Here is an 18,248-nt window from a genome sequence, read left to right as displayed (position 1 = left end):
TCGCGCTGTGCATTGCGCATCTTCGTCTTCGTCCACTTCTATCCGCGGCGCGAACAGATCAGATCCGCTTAACCTCGATCAGAGCTTAACCTGAGTAATGTCGTCGCCAGACGTGTCGACGACCCAGCAAAGCAAAACAATGAGCCAACCAGGCTAAACGCATGCTTTCGCAGGTCTACTGAGTATAACGGTGTTAAAACCCTGCCATTTTTTTAGCTCTTTTGCTTCCCTCTTTGTTGTGTGGGGCGGATTGAGGTTTTCGGCAGTTTCTGGCCAGGCCTGCTCGCGTTTTTGTTTTCTTGTGACAGCCACATTTACTAAACTAGGCCGTAGTTCTCTCACTTGGCGGGCGGTTGTGGGGCCGTGCTTCAACGCTAAAATTTTTGTGCGAGCTGCTGTTCAAAACGATGATGGACGATTTAGCCTGCCCCACATCGGCACCTTCAATGACCGGTTCGCACCTTCCGCATGTGCAGCCAGTTTTCCTTTCAGCCTGCCTTCTGCATGCAGCGTGCATTCGATTATCTGAGAGATAAGGTGCATCTTGACCTCTCTTATTTGACTAAATTATGTGGCTCACTCTTCTGTAACACTCATTATTATTGTGCTCACATCTTGTTTTCAGCGCATACACAGCACTTTCCTTCACAAGGCACTCAACAAGGCCGTAACGAATAGCGCTGAAATAATGTTTATTCCATGAGATTGCTCTTCAAAACGTTTGATGCGGCTAAGGGATTTGTCGGGATGGACAGAGTAGACAAGACAGGTACTGGGAATAGCCGCGTTATCCTAGATAAAAGGTGATATATGATTAAGGATAAAAGCAAGGAAAACAGTTTTCTGCCGTAAGAAATGTTTAATGAATTTTTCTTAAAGGTGCACTGCATCCAATTACTACCCTTAGTTAAGTAACAGCATTTAAAATTGTTGCCGCCAGTCGGTTTCCTTGCCGAAAGGGCCGGGTTCTGTTTTAACTGAATGATGGTGTGTCGTAGCCTTAGGATCCGTGCACAGCGATTTTACTTGCCAGATCGGCCGCTGCTGTTGGCAGCTCTGCTGTGCTTTTAGGTCATTACAACGTACAAAAGCTGTTTTTGATGACTCTGTGTTTATAGTACTGTAAGCACCGATACAGGCCTACTTCTGCTCAGTGTCCCATGTAACCCACGAGTGCAAAGTGCGCTGCTTGAATTTATGATGTTCCTCATTGTTGTTCGCCCACCGGCTAAGGTCTCGGATGAGACTGGCAGTATTGAAAATAAATAAATGATACAAACAAGGCTCACATTTTACGAACCACATTTCGTTCAGGTAATCAACGATTCTTACCACAGGTTTCGTTGCACACAATATTGTCAGGTATGCGGAGAGGGTCTGCGGAGAAGGTTCCCAAATTTCGCAGCTACGCAAGCTTTTTCCTCGGAGGCGGTCTTCGTTTTATCAAAAAGTGTGCTTGAAGCTGGCAAGGTTGCCGGTTGACTGAGGCGCAGCAATTAAATTTTGGTTGGTCTTGTGGCGTAGTCAAAACGGTATGATGTTGCATATCCGTCAGCATTTTGTCCAGCAGTTTGTCGGGGTGGCAAGGGGGAGGCCGTATTACTTCTTATTCCGTTTTGGTTGTCGAGCCAAATTATTCGTCCCTGTGTGGCTTCATGTTTCTGAAATCGCATTTGTTTTTCTCATGCAAGTGACAGGAAGCATTTTCTATGAGCAAATACGATAGCGCAGGTGGCCGAGCCAAGAGCAGCGAAACGTTTTTTGCACCTCGTATGTCTCTTCGACTTTCTCACTCTTGCTCTAGAGCTGTTCAGCCAAGATGTACAGCCATGCCTCGTTAATATGGACACTTTGGTTCCCGAGCGAAAGTGTTCATAATGCGAGTCGTCTGTAATAACTAATCATAAAAAAATATCTAAAAAATTGTTGTTGATTACGGACTTCTGTGCATAGCGGCGAGCGGTGATGCGAAACTTGGCAATCTTGGATGCTCCAGATGCATTATTTTTGTTGCCATTACCATTAAAAGCACGTTGGGAGCGGTCCATGAGGCGTGTGATGGCGCCTCTTGGTTTGATGAAGAACCTTCTGCTACGACTGTTCACACCCCAATTCCCTGTAGTCACTCGGCTGCCAGCTGCTGAATTTGGCTTTCTGCGTAAAGCCCAAAGAACGTTTTTCGAAGCCATTTATGCAGTGTGGGAAATGCAAAGTCGCGCTGACCTTGCCACCATAGAGCATGGGGCAACACACACAAAGGCCGTTGCTACATTTGCATTTTCGCACTGCCTTTCGCTGCTCTTCTGGAATCAAAATACAAGAGGCAGAACATCTTGCAGAGGCACTCGGGATTTCGCCCTCATCTCTGTCCATACTAACGTCACAAAAATACATGTGTCCCACTGGGTTCCGTATGTCTTCGCCCTCTCCATTGTCTGGACCGACCGTTCTCATATTAACGAGGCGCAAATCTATCGAAAAATTTTGGCCCCGGAAAAATTGTCTATAATCCGAGTCTGCCATAGTAACGGGGTTCGTATTAATGGAGCACGACTGTATGCTTCAAATCAAGTAAAAAAACATACACAATGTTTACTACACTGGAATCCGTGCGAAAGCGCGGATTTTTGCTACGTAGTGACGACGATAAGCGGTCAGTGCCGCGGGACGGCGGGCTCGCGTTAGGCCAGCTGCGCACACGCAAGAGACGATTTTCTAGTGCCACGTAGAAGACGACAAACAGCGGACAGTGGACAGAAAAAAAACAGACAAAAAAAGGCTTATAAACATAGTGACGGCTGTAGATAAACCCCACGACCGGACTAAAGTGAGACAAAAAAGGCTTATAAGCATAGTGACGGCTGTAGATAAACCCCACGACCGGATTAAAGTGACAGGCACAAAATTGGATTTTATTTATCGATTTCCACGTACTGTCAATCCGCTGCGGATTTTGACAGGCAGGGCATTTAGTACAAAACACGTGAAAAAAAAAGCCCAACAGCGTTAAAAAATGACCGATATAAAGAGCGTGCACCAAGAGAAAGCATAAAGGTTATATAGGTCGAATATACTGCCACACTTAACTAAGCCTCCTTAGCACACAATTGTGTAACCCATAACTTGAGTAACTATGCATAAACTGCTGTATAGATTAATTTGACGCGTTGACGGAGGAGCTGAGTTTGGGGCAGTAAGTACATCAACATTTGGCAGCCATAGTACAGGTGTAGTGACTCCTCCAAATCTGACTTTTTCGTGTGCTGTACGGCATTATACCCCCACGAATGCCCTGATTGATAACGTATGCAAGCAACAGCACTTTGCGCTGACATTTATGGAAATTTCTTCGCATGATGAATCCGCGGCATTCGCTATTCAAAAATCGGTAGCCTTATAAATGAGTTGTAATGGGAAAGAGAGGACTCTTTCGGAGGCTTCACTTTCAAGCTGCCTTGTATACACGATCGCTGGCTATTTTCAGAGGCTTTAAAGTGCATTTTCCTGAGCTAGACAGTGTTACAATGGTCGCGATGTCATTCGTCAGTGTCCGCTGTCTAATTATTTGCTTCATAGAGTGCTTTCGCGGGAACTGTAACAGCTGTTCATGCACATGCACGTCCGGACCAGCATGTCGCAAAGCCGCTCACTTACCCGCCACTTTTTGCCGGGGAAAATTCCGCCGCACCAGCCAGCTAGGCCATTCTTCCGGCGATTGCCGACAGATGGTGCAGTGTGTCCGTGATAGAGACGTTTTTTGCGGCGCTGCAACTGCTCACCGCGGCCTCATGCCGTTTTTTTTTTTTCCTTGGAACCTTCCTGTTTCTAGACGCCGCCCGCTCGCTAAGTGCATCGCGCTGCCACACGTATGACTGGTGTGCGTGTTTAGACGGCGGACAAAGACAGCCTCGAAGTGGATGCGTTCCTTCTTTTTCCTCGCCACTATGTGCACTCTTAGCGTAATGTACAATCTTATGTACGTGAAGCCATGGGTAAATCTGGCTGCTCGAGCATATTAGATTTCCGATGTGTTGTATATGAGCGAGATCCTGAAGTGTACTGATTGGGTCACTGGCAGCGTGAGCATTTGTGGCTTACCTTCTCAGTTTGAAATCTTACCGATACTAAAAGACTCGCATACACACTGTTGTCTTCTGCAACGTATGGTCTGGAATCTACATTGCCATCTCGAGTCGCAGTCACTTCAATAACAGTTGGAAAATTGTAACTTTTTTTAAGCACTTCGTTTCAAGCGTTTAGCAGGCAGATTGCTCGTCTCTTCAGCCTGTGAAGCCCGAAGAAGAGCCTCAGAAAGTGTTTGCTGGTTCTGAAGAGCACCGTTAACAAACTGGAAAAAGCCCGCCTCTGTCCTCTACGCTTTGCTTGAGTCCAGTACGATCGCTTTAGGGGTCACTGGTCAGTAGAGTTCCGTTTAGAAAAGTCAGGCTACATAACTTGGCAAAACGAGATAGGCGGGTACCAAGGGTACGAAGGGCAAATTTCGTGCATCCTGAGAGGCATTTCTGGCCGCTCTTTAGTCATACTTGAGGGAACATATTGCTGCGAAGTTAAGGCCTTTAGGTACCTTCGTGCTTTTTGCGCCCGCTACCTGCACAACTTAGACAAGCAAGCTACGTGTCGCTTAGCCATTCGAATGCGCCATTTTGCTGCTAGCGGTAACATTTCCGTGCTGCGTCTTCAGCCAAGCAGTGCCCAGGACTCGATAAACGGCTTCGTTTACAACCACTGCAGACAAACATCGCTACATTCCCTTTGTGTTTGCCTGAAATGTGAGCTGAGAACGCTTGAATAGTTTTCGCAGTAAAACTGCAATGTTTGCGCTATAGAAGTCATCTCCACTGCAGGAATAGCTGCGCGGATGTCACTGTCCCAGCCACGATAGGTACCACTACAGCGCTTGTTCAGTTCAGTTTGGCATTCTGTTCAGTTTAGCGAACGCTGTCTGCACCTTCTCCCTCTTCTGCTCGCACAGGCAATCAAATCCTTTTTTTTTTTTTTGGCTGTTCGAACGCAAATATAGGCGTCACTCACGGTTACTTCGTTTCTTTTTTGGCGGCCGAAGTCTGGAATCTGTGGTGTGTGCTAACGACACAGAGAGGGCAGGATTGAAAACGTGTGTGCGGCTCTGCTTAAGTGCTGCTTTATACTCATTTCGCTTGCTTGTGCTTGATCGGTTCTGCTACCATCCTACACTATTGGTTTTAGTTTGGTTTTAAGGTGGTTTAACGTCCCAAAGCAACTCAGGCTATGAGAGACGCCGTAGTGAAGGGCTCCGGAAATTTCGACCACCTGGGGTTCTTTAACGTGCACTGACATCGCACAGTACACAGGCCTCTAGAATTTCGCCTCCATCGAAATCCGGCCGCCGCGGCCGGGATCGAACCCGCGTCTTCCGGGCCAGCAGCCGAGCGCCATAACCACTCCGCCACCACGGCGGCTCCTACACTATTCAACGAATAACTTAAGGCGATCTTCTGGAGGAGTTTATGGAGCACATGACAGTCAGGAAGTTTTGGGTTCGTCAGGCACAAGGTTATCATGAAATGAGCTGCATGAATCACGGCAGTTTAACTGACATAAGAGCTTTAAAAAACAGCTGAAACTAGGGGCATTGCACGAACAGTGGTGCTACCAATGCTGCACGTATTAAACGGCCGCGCGCTGTTATTTGTCCCGCGACTCACATCTGACCCGAATATCACACTAACCAGCAGAGACTGAGTGGAAATTCATGCTTCCTAGCCAGCGTCGTCGATGGCCATGAGTGGCCCGGTTGGAGGCATTCCAATGTACCTGCTGAATTTCAATGGTGCCCGCTTAGCAGGGAGGGCAAAAAAGGACGAGATTACAGCCTTGCTAAAATGCCAACAGGATGACGACTGCAAACGCTACTATGGTGTAAAACAACCCATTGCGCAGGTTCGGCAGTAGCCAGCGTTTCAGACTCCCTCAACACTGCGTAAATCAGGGTTCCGCAATGCGTCGAAAAACACGTTCTCTCAACGAACATAAGGTCGAGGACCGGTGTCGAGAGCAGTATCAGTGCTCGACCGCGGCTAACTCAATTCATGCTCACCACTGGCGTGTGTGAATTACGACAAAAACATAGCACATTCTAACAAAGCAACTTCGATTATAAGTTGCGCTCCCGATATAAAGGACAGGATCTGTATGAAATGTCCACCCCATTCGGTTATTTCCTGTCAGCAGCTGCATTTGGCCAGTATCCAAACGTATATATTCTTTTTAATTTCATGTTGGCAACAAATGCACTGCAACCGCGTCCCCTGCAACACATTTGTGAAGTCGCTTTCACCGCATTTAGGATGGTTTTCACAGAATAAAGCGCGCGAAGAAGAAGCGTGTATTAAGTTCAATGTGACGCGATGGCATTCGCTGAAGGCTAACGTAGTACGTGTGTCATCTGATGATGGCAGCGTTTGGTAGTGGAGGTGATTGTTGAGATAGTGACTTTCGAGAAACCAGGAGCCCTGCCTCCAATGCAGTATTCCTGTTACGCTTAGGTTGCGTAGATATACGGCTCTGGGACAGATCCCCAAAGAATGAATAATCTGCGAATACAATTGCTGGCGTGCTCTAGCAAGTGACCGTTAACTAACATCATAGCGCTGTTACATGAACACATCCGATCCCATTCGAGTCCTATCAGATTCAAGTTTCAAGCACGCACTACATGCAACTATGTCCCCAGTCGATCCTAATGAAAAGTTGGCCACATAGAGTTACATGCACTCATTGCTGTAGAGGCGTTGCAAACAAGTGGGTTTCCTTTCAAAGATGATGGCGACTGGCGTCTTCGTCGCTTTACCCAATATGCCATCCTGCCTAAAAAGAAACTATTTGTTTCTAACGAGAAAAAATTCAGTTATATATATCGTTGTTTGTTAATGGCGGCACATCGAAGTTCTTGACGATCTCCTTTACAGGACAAGGAAAGGTCGCTGAGATTGAAGCCTTAACATTGAAATGCTAGTCGGGTTTCATTTTTGAGTTTGCATGCCATTTTGATATTGTTTTGTGCGCTTGATGGATCCTCAGAGAGGAGCACGGGCCTGCAGTTTCTAAATCCTGTGTTGAATCTACGTCTATGGAGCCGTTGGTGATACTTAACATTCTGCGCTTCCAGCGCAACTAGAAGGGACGTTTACGTTCGCGGCTTCGATGGCAGTATGGCAAGAAGTTTAAGCGCGTAGCAACTACGCTTGTTTTCGTTGCTACTTCTCGCACAGAGAAAGGTGCCGGAGGGCACCGAAAGAAAATATTTCGCTAAGAGAAGCCTAACACGTGCCTGCAGTATGTGCCTAATTATTCTCCACCAGTTGCTAGGACAGTTGCCCAACATCCCTCTATTTTCGCGGCACCTCAGTCGATGACCACGCAAAAAAAAACTTGAGTGCCAACCCAGGTAGCACCGAACATTAGAGCAGTGCAGCAGCATTACGTGTGCCATTGCAACATTATAGTAATGTTAAAATGACAGAATAAACTACTGTGTTATAATAAAAAACATTAGTTTAATATTCAACTTCTACATTATTGTAATGAGAACCTTTAATTGTTATGATGTGCACTGTTGTGTCATAATAATAGTTTAAAGTTTCAAACAAATATTGTGATATACTTGGGTTTGTGGGCAGTCGCGCAAGGGGCCAATCGAGCGTCCCTCAACCGGAGGCTGCTTTCCTACTTGAAGTTTTGCGGGACGACGAGGAGTGGGCCATCAGCGTCTCGCACCCCGCCGCCGTTGACTTTGCTCTTGTCTTTAGCTTCTGTGTGGAGCCGGCGTATCGTCACGCTGCCTCCAACCCGGCGCCGGTTGTCTAGCAATTTTCAAAGAAACAGTGTAAAGGCAGCGCACTTTCGAGTGGTGGATGGACGACAGCGAGGACCTTGGAGGGTCGCGTTGCTGTCGGAAAGCGGCGGCGACAGGCGAGCCCCTCGGGTTTGGAGAGGGGCGTGAATTGTGGCAGTTCGACGGCGCACCACGTGACGAAAGACAGATGCCCCGGAGACGGACATGAAAAGGGGACCGCGGAGGCATACGTGCGCTCGTCCCCGCCTGCGTGTTTGTGCGGTTGCTGTTGCGGATGTCTTTTTGTAGGTTTGTAGTGTTTGCCCTAACCATGAGCGGAAATGCTTAACGGCTTCGTGGATCACGCGGTACTCGCCAGTAAATAGCCCCGTTGGCACCGGCGTGCTATGCTGCTTTCGGATTAAGAAGCTAATTTTTTATTGGCTGCCGATAGGGTCCCAGAATACTGATAGGCTGGTTTAAGGAGGCGTTATGGCGCCAAGAGAGAGGCTCGGAAGGGAGACCCGGAGAGAGAGACCCAATTCAGCTCTTGGTGGAGTGACAGAGGAGACAGCGGACAGGGTTAATCTGTGGAACCGCTATGCTAACGAAACCAGAGCAAGTTTGTTTCGAATGGTGGGTCTGCTTGTTTGGTTAGTCAGGCTGGCAGACCCTCTTGAGGACCGAGCTCTGGCCTGACGCTCCTGATTGGTCTTGACAGCGACCGCCCGGGTCAATATTGTCGCGTAGCGAGCTTCGCAGGTTTCGTGCACCAGTTTTTCGAACAAGCTGAATGTGTTCTTCTACCCGCGGTGCTACTGTTGCTGTCTTAGTGCTCGCTGCTGTGCGGGGAGCCATTAGAGAGGCTCACACCCCGACATTTGGCAGAGCTGTTTTCTCTCTGGCTCTTTGTGAGCAGGCGTTGTGCGGCCCCTCTCCGGCTTTGTTCGAATGCTTAGTTAGAGTAAAACGTACTGAGACGCACGGTTAGCTGCCTGCAAGGGGACAATGTTTTCCAAGGCCGTGTCCGAGACACCGGAGCGGGCGCGCGGACCCCCCGTGGTTTCCAGGAGAGTCGCGCGAAGTGATTGCTTCGGGCAGCAGACTGCCCGGCGGACCAGATGCGCCGGAGACGAGTCGCGAGGGCTGAGAGCGCGGACGGCGGGTCGCGTGGTGCACCGACTGGGAGGTTTGCATTCCCTGTGTTTCGGATGTTGTTTTGTGTGTTTCTATCTGTGTGCCAAGCGGAAATGCGCGCGTCTTCGTGGAATTTGCGCGGTGCTCTCGAGTAAACAACCTCGTGGGCACCGGCGTGCTATTGGCTGCTTTCGTTTTAAAGAAATCGTTCTCATTGGCTTCGACAACCGCATTTCCGATTGGTTACTGAAAGTGTCCCCAGGATCCTGGGCAAACGTATTTAAGAGGGGGTTTTGGCGCGAAGAAGGGAGAGGAACGGCTGCGGCCCTGCTGCTCGGGACCTCTGCTAGGAAGATGTTGCGCGCCCCTTGGTATGACTGACGGCGTTATTATTTACTCTTAGAGCTTTGTATCTGTTTGTTGAGTTTAAATGATGTTTAGCACCCATTTTAAATAAACCAAGTTAATTCATGCTACCCATCGCCACCTGCTGGTCAACTTCTTCGAGGCGGCGGAGCGACCGTTCCGTCCCGACGTACGCTTCGTTACAAGTGGTGGAGGTTGCGGGTTAGCGACGACCCCGCTCTACTGGAAATGCGCCCCAACCTTAGAAGTAAGCCAAGCCAGACGTTAGCAGACTTCGCTACAATGACGAGCCCTCAATCGAGACCGTCCATCGCCCCGCCGGTATTCATGGGAACCCCGCAGGAGTCCGCTGCTGAATGGCTGACCTGCTACGAACACGTCGTATCTTTGAACTGCTGGGACAGCGACACTAAGGTAAAGTTCCTTTACCTTGCTCTTGACGGGGACGCGAAGAAGTGGTACACAACGCAACTACTTACCGGTGCGCTAAGTTCGTGGAGTGATTGGGCGGCGAAGCTCAAGGCGTGCTTCAGCAGCCGCCACGCTGCGGAGATCGCCTATCTCCGGCTACAGAATCGAATGCAGCTTCCTACAGAATCCCCAGAGCAGTACTTCTATGATGTGATGCAGCTGTGCGCTAGGGTCCACCCAAAGATGCCGGAAGAAGACCGATTGCGTCATTTGCTGCGGGGCCTCCAACCAGCGACTATGGAGAAAATGATAATTTCCAACCCGACCACCTGCGCAGACTTCTTACAAATACTGCAGCGTCTCAGTCAGGCTAGGCTGATGGGTCTTGCTCCTTGGCTGCTGCCGACCCCAGCGAGCACCACCTACATGTCAACAGGTGCCTGGAAATCGAACATCCATGCAACACCCAGCAGCGCTACCACCAAGCCTGTTCCTGCGCCTGGGCAGCCCCACCTACTTCCCACCTGCACTGCTGCATCCTACCGTCAGCAACAGACTCGAAGGTGAGCAAGATTTCAAGGCGATCGCCGCATCCCTTGAGTCATTATCCGGGCGCCTCAAGGCAATTGAAGAAGAAATATTTCCCAACCGTGTGCCATGGCTGCCGAGAACGATGCGTGCCGACGACGGACGACCGCGATGCCACTACTGCAACCGAAAGTCACATTTTTCGACAGTGTCGCCAGCGATGGAGAGACGAGGACCGCGAGTAAACAAATGTACGCGACGAGCAAGTTCCCAACTTGGGAAACGGGAACGGCAGGGCTTAGGTGGTCAGCCCTGCCGACCTGTGTGCGTGATGAGCGAGAACCAGCTCCTCACAGTGCAAGTCGAGGCAAATAACTCGAAGGCCGCCCTTATCATTGACACAGGCGCCTGTGTAAACATAATGTCTTCTATATTCGCTGCTAAAATTTGTTCAGAAGTCAAACCAACTGAGAGCACCGCCTTCGTCAAAGGAATCGGCGGAGACTTGTTGTCACCGGCGGAAGAAACAGAAGTACTACTCCAATTCGGATCAGCCAAATTCAGCGTAAAATTCATCGTTCTCAAGGACTGCCCGTACGAATTGTTGGGTGGGCTCCTATTTTGCCGGCAGGCGAACTTGCTCATTGACTTTCGCCAAAAAGAACTAAACATCGGGAGCGACGTATACCGGCTGCAACTCGACGCTGGCGTGCAATCGCAGACAAACATCGTCACGGCACGAAGTGAGGATCAAGTTCGCATCGAGCCTCGTACGGAAGCCATTCTGAGGGTACGCGTGCCGAGAAATGGAATTCAACTCGTCGAGCCGATCTCAACCCTTAGGAGTGGACTGCAGGTGGCGCGGACCGTAATGAACGTGGTCGGCGGGATTGGAATTTTCCGTGTTGCTAATCCTACCTTGTCGCCGATAGTGGTGCATCGCGAGACGAAAATTGGCTGGGCCACATCCCTACATGAGGCGCAACTCGGACTCGCCGTGCCGCACGACCCCTCCACGACGGGGAACTTCGACGTCGAGACTGGGCCACACCTGACGCCATCTGAGAGGGGTGATCTCTTGTCCCTTATTCAAAAATTCAGTCATCTGTTTACCGGCGAGCACAACCCTATTCAACGCACTCACGTAGCGGAGCATGCTATCGACACGGGAAATTCGACACCCATTCGTCAGCACCCGTACCGCCACTCACCGTTCGAGAGAAAAGTAATTCAAACGCAAGTAGAGGAAATGCTTCAGGGTGGAGTGATCTGAGAGTCACACAGCCCCTGGTCATCGTCCGTCGTTCTCGTAAAGAAGCCGCAGGGAGGTTGGCGTTTCTGCGTCGATTTCCGAAGAGTTAACGCGGTGACCAAGAAAGATGTGCACCCACTGCCGCGGATCGATGACATTCTGGATCTGCTGCAAGGGTGTCGATATTTCACAACACTCGACCTCACCTCAGGCTATTGGCAGGTAGGAATCCGCGAAGAGGACAAGCCGAAGACAGCATTTGCATGCGGCTCTGGTCTATACGAGTTTAATGTCGTTCCTTTCGGCCTCTGCAACGCCCCCGCGACCTTCCAGAAGATGATAAACAAAGTTTTGAGCGGCCTTCTCTGGAGGGTGTGTCTGGCTTACTTGGATGACATTGTCATTTTTTCAAAGACCATGGAAAAGCACCTAGAGGACTTGGAGAAGATGCTAAGCGCTCTAGATGAAGCCAACCTGCGTCTGAAACCTGGAAAATGTAGCTTTGCTCACGAAGAAATTAGATATCTCGGGCACGTGCTGACTGGCGACAACATCAGGCCAGATCCAGAGAAAATAGCCGCGATTGAAAAGCTCCAAGCTCCGAATAACAAGAAAGGTGTACAGAGTTTCCTGGGAATCTGCAATTATTATAGGCGTTTCATCAAGGACTTCTCCCTGATCTCCCTACCTTTGACTAATCTGACACGAAAAAATGTTTATTTTGAGTGGGACACGGCATGCGAGGCGGCAATGCAGACGCTCAAAGAAAAACTTACTACAGCGCCAGTTCTGCGTCAATTCCAGCCAGGCAAGCCCATCGAAATCCATACGGATGCCTCCGACTACGGTATTGGTGCCGTGCTGGTGCAGAGAGACGACGGTATGGAACATGTCATCGCATACGCCAGTCGTCATCTCAACAACGCCGAGGCTAATTACAGCACAACAGAAAAGGAATCTCTGGCTGTTGTGTAAGCCTGTAAGCAGTTCCGGCCGAACATCTTTGGAAGCAACTTCGCCGTGGTCACCGACCAGGCCAGCCTCGCTTGGCTGATGCACGTCAAAAATCCGAACGGACGCCTCATGCGATGGTCCCTGCTATTACAGGAGTTCGATATGACCCTAAAACACCGCCCCGGTTTGAAGAACGCAAATTCCGACACCCTTTCACGCCTGCCACACGAGCCGGCACCGGTCAGTGAAGTCAACTTTACACCGCTGCTTGTGCTGGGTCGCGTGGATATAGGTGCGAAGCAGAGGGAAGACCTTTGGATGAAAGAGATGACACAATATCTCGAGAACCCGAATGCACCCGTTGCCAGAACACTGAAAAGAACGGCCCGGTGATTTCGGATAATCGATGGTGTACTGCACAGGCGGGCAAAGGGATACCAGGAAGACTACGACGCACTGGTCGTACCAAAAGGCTTGCGGACTGAGGTATTAAGGAGCTGCCACGACGACCTCACGGCAGGCCACCTCGGAGTCAAGCGCACATGGGAGAAGGTACGGAGGCGCTACTTCTGGCCTAAGATGTTCGCACAGGTGACAAACTATGTGCTCTCTTGCCCCGACTGCCAGACGCGGAAAGCCCTACCTGGCAGACCAGTCGGATATCTCCAGCCTATTCCGCCGGTAGGAAGGCCATTTCAGCAAGTGGGAATGGATTTCTTGGGGCCGTTTACAAAGAGTCACTCCGGGAACCGCTACATCCTCGTGATGACCGATTACCACACGAAGTGGGTTGAAGCAGTAGCATGCCCGGCAGCCACAGCTGCTGAAGCCGCGCAGGGCTTGGTGCGAGAGAACGTCCTACGCCACGGAGCTCCAGACCGCATCATTACGGACCGCGGACAGCACTTTGTCGCTTCCGTAATTGACGAGATATTTAAAGCCATGGGTACGGACCACGCCAAAACAACAGCGTACCACCCACAAACCAACGGCTTGTGCAAACGTTTCAACCGCATGCTCGCCGACATGCTCAGCATGTATGTCTCCTCTCACCACCGGGACTGGGTCGAATTCCTGCCTTATGTCCTTTTCGCCTATAATTAATCGCAGCACGAAACGACAGGCTTTTCTCCATTTTACCTTCTGCACGGACAAGAGCCAACACTTCCTGTTGAGGTGGCCCTGGGCTCCACACAGACTGACGGGGGCGGAATGGATGCTCACAAAGTTTTACACCGGCTTCGCCGGGCGCGCGAGGTGGTAGCTCAGCGCGAGGAGGAGCAGCAGCAAAAGAACAAAAAAGCGTACGATTCTAGGCGACGCGAAGCTGTATTCTACCCTGGAGACCTCGTGTACCTATGGACGCCTTCTCAAGCGAAAAAGAAGACCACCAAACTGCTCCACAGGTACCATGGGCCGTTTCGTCTGCTTCGGAAAGTATCCGAGAACAACTGGGAGGTCGTCGATCGCACTGGCCGCAAGCGAGACGTCGTTAACGTTGAACGTCTGAAGCTCTGCCACACTCGTCTTGGTTCCGACGAGGACGCCGACGACGAGTCAGCAAACAGTGATTGTGGTGCGGATGGTGTGCAGGAGTTAGGAGGCAGTGTTCGTGTCTCCGCGAAGCCGAAACGGGCAGTGGCGTCGACAGTGACGAACAACGATCACGAAACCTCCGGTGAAAGTGCGACTGAGGCATACTCCTACTCCGAGTCGGCACATCAGAGTAGCCATGCGGGACCTCAAACTGAGACCAAAGCAGTGAGGACCGATCACGATAGTGAGACTGAGATATACTACAGTGCGGACGAAAGTGTGGATTAATCACCTATGACTGTTCTCCAGAACCCATTTTTTGTGTGCTTTGTGTGAACGTGTACATGTGAACGTTTTGAGTGTGCCATGTAACATTTGACTGCGTTGCCAATATTTTCATGCTTGGACGTATCTCTATCTTCCTGCGTGTAATTTGTTTGTCCTGATATTAAGTTACTCCCATCTCCGTGCTTTGTTTTAGTATTCCGCACGTATTTTATTGGGTTTAGTATTGTTGTACCTTCATGTCAAGCTGACCCAATTCCATTTTAGAACTCTGTACTGAGTTAGTGGCATCATTTCGTTTGGTTTAATTTCTACAGACGGAACTGTAATCGAGTGGGACACTCTTTTTTCGTAGGAGGGAGGTGTCGCGTAGCGAGCTTCGCAGGTTTCGTGCACCAGTTTTTCCAACAAGCTGAATGTGTTCTTCTACCCGCGGTGCTACTGTTGCTGTCTTTGTGCTCGCTGCTGTGCGGGGAGCCATTAGAGAGGCTCACACCCCGACATTTGGCAGAGATGTTTTCTCTCTGGCTCTTTGTGAGCAGGCGTTGTGCGGCCCCTCTCCGGCTTTGTTCGAATGATTAGTTAGAGTAAAACGTACTGAGACGCACGGTTAGCTGCCTGCAAGGGGACAATGTTTTCCAAGGCCGTGTCCGAGACACCGGAGCGGGTGCGCGGACCCCCCGTGGTTTCCAGGAGAGTCGCGCGAAGTGATTGCTGCTTCGGGCAGCAGACTGCCCGGCGGACCAGATGCGTCGGAGACGAGCCGCGAGGGCTGAGAGCGTGGACGGCGGGGCGCGTGGTGCACCGACTGGGAGGTTTGCATTCCCTGTGTTTCGGATGTTGTTTTGTGTGTTTGTATCTGTGTGCCAAGCGGAAATGCGCGCGTCTTCGTGGAATTTGCGCGGTGCTCTCGAGTAAACAACCTCGTGAGCACCGGCGTGCTATTGGCTGCTTTCGTTTTAAAGAAATCGTTCTCATTGGCTTCGACAACCGCATTTCCGATTGGTTACTGAAAGTGTCCCCAGGAACCTGGGCAAACGTATTTAAGAGGGGGTTTTGGCGCGAAGAAGGGAAAGGAACGGCTGCGGCCCTGCTGCTCGGGACCTCTGCTCGGAAGATGTTGCGCGCCCCTTGGTATGACTGACGGCGTTATTATTTACTCTTAGAGCTTTGTATCAGTTTGTTGAGTTTAAATGATGTTTAGCACCCATTTTAAATAAACCAAGTTAATTCATGCTACCCATCGGCACCTGCTGGTCAACTTCTTCGAGGCGGCGGAGCGACCGTTCCGTCCCGACGTACGCTTCGTTACAATATGTATGAATAAGTTGAAAATATATATGCAAACAAACCGGGCCCTATTGTTCTAAGAAGTACAGAGTTTGTCAAAAGTTCCCAGGCCACAGTGTCTGCTTTTACGCGGTATATCCTCGCACATAAGATGCTACTAAAGCTATGAAGTACCTAAGAGCCGAGAACTGTACCTCTTCTACCCTCTACACAGATTTTGAGCTTCTAGGATGTTGTCACTGTTCGACTATGCTGCTCAAAAGCAGACCCTGTGGCCTGAGAACTTTTTGTCAAACCTTTACGTCTGCGTCTCTCTGCTGTAACGTGCCGCGCCCATGCCGGCCCTGTCTCCGCCGAGAAGGAGGAAGAACTTTTATTTAACCAACGGCAGTTGGTCGCCATTCTTTTCTGGCGGTGTCCTTTGTCCGTGGCTCTGTTGCCTGTCGCTATCCCCCGCGCGCGCTCAATCAGCTGTCGCTGGTCCTGTGGGTACGTGCTGAACAAATCAGCCTCCCAAGATGAAAAAGTGAAGTGGAGGATAGATGGTTGGTGCCCCTGTGGGTAGGGGCATTCCCATAGGACAGCACAAGAGTGTGGGTATAGGGCTGCTGCATGTTGGGCAACACGAAGGATATTCTGTGAGGAAGAAAAGGTGTTGCTGGAGAGGTTTGAGAAAGTGTGTCTGAAGCTGTCGCCAGGCTACGGCGACATCTGTGTTGATGGATTTGTGTGCGTATTTGTGGGTAGGAGTGTGCTCCTCTGGCGTTCGTAGTGTTCAAGTATGAGCGTGTATATTAAAGTTTCTGTAGGTATTGGTGCTGTTACGTTGTTCGTTTCGCCTGTATATCGCCAGCCAAATGTATTAGCCTCTCCCCCTGGTGCTCGGTGGGTCAGGCCGTGGGCAGGCTCATTGCCAGAAAGGGAAGAGTGGTCTGCCGTCCAGCTGTTCTGAAAGGGAGAAGTAAGTACGGGTATTAAAATACTACTCCGCGCCGAAGATTCCCACGCAGTGCATCACTTGGGGACATGTCTTATAGATTTTGACGGAAAGGATGCATGTGCACTTTGGAATAAGTTTAAAGCAATATGTCACTATTGCCTAGATAATTTTGCACCCACGAAAATAAACAAAGATCAACAAAGTGACACCGTGGATGAATCGACAAATTATTCATCAAAAGCCAAAAATAAAACGACTAAAGAAGAAACGTCTGCAACCAAATCTTATCCTTGAGCTCAAAAATGTCCTCACAAGCGCGGTGCGCAGATCGAAAGACTTATACTACAAAATAGCTCTGCCAAACTTCATAAAAACTGATCCGAGCTAGTTCTAGGGATACATTACCGATATAAGGCAACCCGTATCTGAGGTAGTAGTTGCGGATAAAATAATCAGTGATCAAGGGGTACCTGCTCACCACTTCAACAAATACTTTGTGGAAATATGGCAGGGGACAGCCTTCCGCCCCGCCCGCACTCCCACTCCGCGGATGCAGCGTTCCCGCTCGCTAACCGCGGAGGGGTTCGTGCTCGAGGGACAAAGGGAAGGGACGACAATAGCGTTAACACTCATATGCTATTTATTAGACAGAGCGGGCCAGCTAGCTACAAAACATCAACGAGGCATTCCTCAGAAATAGAAGGCTATGTAAGAAGGACTTACGACTTAGCGGCTGGGGCAGGGGCGCGACCTTTCCTTTGTCCCTCGAGCACGAACCCCTCCGCGGTTAGCGAGCGGGAACGCTGCATCCGCGGAGTGGGAGTGCGGTAGGGGTGGAAGGCTGTCCCCGCATATATTTCCACAACTTCCACTGCGTTGTTTCTGTCTTGGAGCCATCCGCGCTGAACTTCACCCGCGCTCATCCGTCTGAGGTGAATTTCATAACTTATAAGTTGCAAATGCGTGTTTTCTATGCTTCTGAACCTGAAAAATAAAATTTCCATTCGACCCGACGATATTTTGAACATGTTTTATCGTAGGTATGCCTAACAGTTGCCAAGTTCCTGGTCATTATCACTCGTACATCTTTGTTGACAGGAAAAGTACCAGGTGAAAGGAAGTCAGCACGAGTCATGTTCAATTTTAAGCAAGGTGGTCGCCTGGTATTATAAAAACGATCGTCTTATATCATTACTGTCTTCTTGCTGTAAACTTAATGAACATGTCATAGCTACTCGCATTAACAAGTCTTTAGAAAAGGATTCAATTAGGAATATCAAACTGCCAACACCGCTTCCGGAGAAGATACTCTACAGTGACGCAACTTGTATCTGTTGTCCAGTCCTTTGCCTCAGTCCTCGATAATAACGGAAAGATTGATGAACTCTTTTTAGACTTTAGCAAAGCTTTTTTCCTCATATTAGGCCAATAACCAAATTCAAACGAATTGGTCTCCCACAGACCTTTATTTCTTGTATAAGTGACTCTCTATGCAACCGATAGCAACATGTTGCTCTTGGCCGGAAGCAATCCGGCTCCCTCCTCGTCACGTCTGGTGTGCCGCAGGGAAACTTCCTGGGGCCGTACTCTTTCTGTTATATATCAATGACATTGTAGTTGAAGTTTATCCTGGTGTTCAGATCCGATTGTACGCCGATGACTGCATATTATGCCGTGAAGTTTGTAGTAACCAGCATCAAAGTTACCTCAAAGCT

Source organism: Amblyomma americanum, chromosome 1 (genome assembly GCF_052857255.1).
Source record: "Amblyomma americanum isolate KBUSLIRL-KWMA chromosome 1, ASM5285725v1, whole genome shotgun sequence".
NCBI classification, from domain to species: domain Eukaryota; kingdom Metazoa; phylum Arthropoda; class Arachnida; order Ixodida; family Ixodidae; genus Amblyomma; species Amblyomma americanum.
The sequence above is the reverse complement of the archived record's forward strand: the minus strand, read 5'-3'. Positions refer to the sequence as shown.